Source organism: Helianthus annuus, chromosome 16, assembly GCF_002127325.2.
Source record: "Helianthus annuus cultivar XRQ/B chromosome 16, HanXRQr2.0-SUNRISE, whole genome shotgun sequence".
Taxonomy (NCBI): domain Eukaryota; kingdom Viridiplantae; phylum Streptophyta; class Magnoliopsida; order Asterales; family Asteraceae; genus Helianthus; species Helianthus annuus.
This window is the reverse complement of record NC_035448.2, coordinates 147,418,191-147,423,062: the sequence shown is the minus strand read 5'-3', so window position 1 is coordinate 147,423,062 and position 4,872 is coordinate 147,418,191. Positions and strand designations below refer to the sequence as shown.

At 36.2% G+C, this 4,872-nt stretch overlaps 1 long non-coding RNA gene across 5 annotated transcripts; it reads left to right on the top strand.

The window, feature by feature from the left end:
• Positions 1-261: 261 nt before the first annotated feature.
• Positions 262-4,608, top strand: LOC110912524. 5 transcript variants are annotated; one of them, XR_004883928.1, is made up of 8 exons: positions 262-704; positions 1,098-1,139; positions 1,418-1,489; positions 1,562-1,624; positions 2,912-3,111; positions 3,270-3,409; positions 3,488-3,559; positions 3,885-4,608. It is a non-coding gene; the product is annotated as an uncharacterized LOC110912524 (long non-coding RNA). The 5 variants fall into 5 exon arrangements; XR_002577974.2 differs by having other exon boundaries at positions 3,488-3,620; XR_004883927.1 differs by having other exon boundaries at positions 262-613; positions 3,488-4,608.
• The last annotated feature ends 264 nt before the right edge of the window (positions 4,609-4,872 follow it).

Here is a 4,872-nt window from a genome sequence, read left to right as displayed (position 1 = left end):
TTGTCTCTTTCTCTCTCTCTCATACGCTCCCCTAACTTCTCTCTTTGCCAGTTACCTATTTTTTCGCCAGTTCACAACGGTTTATAGAGGTTATGTATATATTAAGCCCATTAAGTCTAACCACCTTTCAAATCCATCTCCACCGTCGGATGATGCTGAGATTAAATCTCAGCCATTTAAACTCACAAAAATAACTGCTCCCATGGCGGTTCATGCCAGTTATTTATTGACAGTTTTCCTGCTGGTGGTTTTGCTCCAAATTTTTCTGCCCCAATGATCTAATAACAGGCCTCCAAAAGCAGAGGTTTGTGACGGTTCAACGCTCTCTCTAATAAAGAGAATCGCTTCCAAAATACCACCCACGTTCTACAACAAATCCCCCACTCTTCAATCCCCTTTTGATCTCCAGAACCACATTGATGTCGACCCTCTGCCCCCACATATCTCGCCTTCCTTCCAACAGCCCTAATCCTAATTAACCCTCCGATTAGTGGTGGATTTAAGAGATCTAGGGTGTAAATTTTAGATAAGCGTCAAGAACTTGAGACCCTAACGATGAACAAAAAGCTTTTGGAATGTGATGCAGATCAAATCGTAGAAGAATCCAATGCAGGTTTGAAGTCAACTTCATTGGTTTTCTTGAAGTTTCGTATGAAGTTCATTGCAGCGATAAATCGGAGAATGTGGTGCGATTTGAGTACCATGTGTGTAACAACAATTCACTTTGTTTGATTACATTCTTTTGTGTTTTCCCCAAATTTTTGGTTGCATGAGAAGAAGTAAAGCTATTTCTTTAGATGATGGTTTGATCAGATGTGTAATTGTCAGGACCCTATCACTACCGTTCCGATTCACATTCTTTTTTTGATAGGTTGTTGCTTACTTTGCCTCCCAATTAAAATCCACAGGAACTCACCCCTTTGTCTAGGTCTAAGAGTTTATTTCTAATCAAGTTGTTCCCTAATTATGCTAATTCAATTGCTTAGTTGAATTCTTTGTTTACAATCTTATTCAATTTTCATATCTGATTGTAGCCATAAAGTTTGAAATGTTGAGGGGAATATCATTTATGTTTAACAAAAATGTTGTGGTGACAGGTGATGTTTTGAGGGCCATTTGTGCTGCCTTTGAAGAAACAAGTGAGTCAACTACTTGTCTTATTTGGATTACCTCATTGCTATGCATTTATAAGAACGGGTCAGGTAACGTGTCAAAGTAATGTAGGTTGGGTTGGGCTAGCTGACCCACAGTCATTATCCGTTTATATGGATTTATAAATATGCAAAAATGGATACATTGTACAAGTTGGGTTAGGACTTACAAGTTACTAGATGATGATAATGATAATGACGACAGTGGTGAACCTGGTGTCTTATATAACAATTGGTACTGATTATGACCGTATGTGGTGTTGTAGGGAGCTGTAAGTTTGAAAGAAGAAAGACAACTGAAACAAAACGTTGCCGATGATGAATATGTTGGTTCTGAGGTGTTGATATATCATTAGTAGTGCCAATTTTTTTGTTCAAATATTAATTCCAAAGTTCTATTGTTGTGATAGTATGAAGAAGAATAACTGCATGACCAAACACAAGAGGATCACATAGAAGCCCTCCTTGACTAGGTACATTTTACATGCATGTTATAGTTACGGACTCTGGGCAAGATTCATGGGTTGGGTAACGGGTCAAAACGGGTTTAAGTTGAACTGGGTCATCATGAGTATGGGCTGAAACGTGACACGGGCAGTCTGACCTTCAACTACCTTTTCTTTTAATTTTCATAGATAATTAAGGCGTAAATTGTGACTACAAAAACAATAGTGTTGGGTTGAGTGGGTCAAAACCTGATACATGGAGCAGTTTCCATTATAACCAAGATAGGTGGATAACCTGTTAAAATAGGTTTGGGTTGAACCGGGTCATCATGAGTATGAATCTAAATGGGCCAGTCTGACCTTCAACCATGTTTTCTTTTTAGCCTCATAAATATTTAAGGCTTAAATTGTGACTACAAAAACAAAACAGTTGCATAAAAAAGGGTTATGTACTTATGTTAGTGTTAACTAAAATGTGAACATGGTATTCGGGAATGGGTCAAACCTTGATTTCCACTTTGGGCAAGATGGATGGGTAACGGGGCATGAATATGCATCAAAACAAACCAGTTTGACCTTTAACCACGTTTTTTTTTCATTTACTTAAATATTCAAGGCGTAAATTGTGACTAAAAAACAATATAGTTACAAAATAGGGGTTACTTTGTGACTGAAGTGTTAATTTTTTGTCTTGCGGCATGATACTTCAGTTCGTGTAATACTTATTCAGGTAGAGTGTGTTTTCATTTCCGGACGGGGCACATTACGACATAGTATATAAGCTAATGAAAGGTGTATCTTGGTTACATGTGACAACATGTGGAATCTATGTTTGATTGTGAGATATTTTAGGAATCAATTACAACAAAGTATATTTTACTTGTGGTTGTAGGATAGAAGAATGGATCTTGTGTAGGGTGAAATTGCTGTAGTAAAAGGTCAACTATGGATGTTATTGCCCATACATTTTGTATGGCTGGTGGGGTTTACTTCCCGATTAGTTTTATGAATTATGCAGTTTGTTAAAAGAGTTTTGCTGGGTTAAGGAGAAAGAAACATTGTTTTATACCTAAGTGTTTTATTGATGATGGTACATGGCTCATATATAATCTCAACGGTGGCATGGGGATTATTATGCTGCTTATATAGGTTGAAGTCAAACACAAACCTGAGAGCACTATACCAAGAATTTTTTCTTTTTACCACATTTTTTGTTCTCAATTTTTGTTTTTTTATGAACGATCTTTGGTATAGAAAATATTTTTATATTTCACTTTTCGAGTAAACTGAATCTAACTATCTTTGGATCATCAGGGTTATGGATGCCGGGGGTTGGGTTGAGGTTATAAGCTGGTGGAGGTAAGATACATTTATGATTAATCGGACGTTAAAGATGATGGATGAGATGGCGTTGATGTTCTGCCCCGCTCGTGCGTAATCTTCTTCTCAATTCCAGATTTATTCTTCCACAAAGTCTTCCAAATTGGACCAACTCACAATCATGTCCCCCTCTGGTATGTATCTATCTCTGTTGGCTATTGTTATAAATTGGGGTTAACTGAACTTTGTTAAGTGTCGAAACCCACACCATTAAATAGTTGTTGCTATCCCAATTATATGTTTTCTTGCAGCAGTTTTATCTTATACTTGTATCGCATGTGTTGTTCACAAGGGTCTGGACGACGAATTTTGGTCCTAGAGAAAAAAGATGTTCACAAGAGCGTAATTGACAAAAATCCGAAAGCTAATTTGTTAGGTTCTTATCAAATTGTGGATATGGCTTAAGATTCTCATGAATTACCAAGTAACAAGGTTCTTCATTTATGATGTGATTTTCTTTAGTGGTGCTTGCACAACGTTTTAAATAACTATATATTTTATATGTCGCAGGATAATGTTAAACGACGTGTGTTCATCATTTATGGTCCTTCTATGTCCAACCAAGCTGTTCTGGCTTTGAAGGTCTTGAAACTTCGAATTCTTTCATGGATCATTATTGCAATAGTGAATTCAATGGAGAAAAGTAATGCCTAATCGTATACATTTTTATGGGTTTGTTTTGTGTAATTTTCATGTTTAGTCTCTTTTTCTTTTCTTCTGCAATTTAGGTTGCGGGTGGTTACAATTTTATGATTGGAACGGGTATACAGTTTAATACTGAGAAGAAGAAAGCGGGGAAATATTACTCTACATTGCTAAACTAAATTTTTTAGAACTTATGAATAATATCATTTGTTCCATCTTTTCTTTGAGTTCTACATGAATAGTTTCCCCTTTTAACTGACAGTCTCAATATAAAAGAGTTGCTAAAGAAGAGGTGGCTGAAAGGAAGATGAGACTTGAGATGAGACTACTCCTAGAAACAAAGAAGATGTGGCGGCTGCTAAACGGGTTAAGTTCTCTTCAAACTTTAACAAAAACAGTGACTACAGTGGGAAGCGGCTACAATGCCACTTGATGATCCGACATTATCTTTTGTTGGCTTAGCTGATCAGGTTGCTGCTGTAAATTCACAACACCCTTAACGCCATAGACTACAAAAGGAGAATAGTTATAGTGTTTCTTTTAACAACATGTTGGATGATTTTGAAGGCACGAAACGAAGTTCTATTCGCCGGAAATAGGGTCAACATTGAAGAGTCGAGCAGGAAAGGCATCCAACTACGGTGGCAATGGCATTAAGTAACATCCGATTTCAATCTGGACGGTGTCCATTATGTGGTGACTATGGTGAGACCAGCGACCATCTATTCGTCTCATGTCGATTATCTCAAGTTATATGGCAGATTGTGACTCAATGGTGTAAAGTTCCTGGATTTTTTGCTTTTGGGTTGATAGATAGACTAGATCTCAATGTTTTCATTCAAGGTTCAAAGAAGAGCAGGAAGTTTTTCACGCTATTGATCCCATCACCATTTGATGTTAATTTTGATTATTGGTGTCCGTATATATTGCATAGCGGCTTGGTACTTGGTGGTTTTAATAAAAATTTAAGTTGATCGTTCAAAATATATTTTCCTATGTTTTTTTTTTTTTGGAGAAATCATGTAAAGGTGTCTGAAGTGATTCTAAAGTCATTGCGAATAACTATATTTATATGATTATACATGTAAATGTGATGTGTTAAAATAATATTTGAGTACACAATTACAAAAAAAAAAATTATTGTTTTTTAATCGTACATTATATTAACGAGATTATACAAATCCAAACGTTAGCAATACGTTGATAAGTTCCTTTTGAAGGTATTAAAAAGCTTTCTTAAATCACATAGT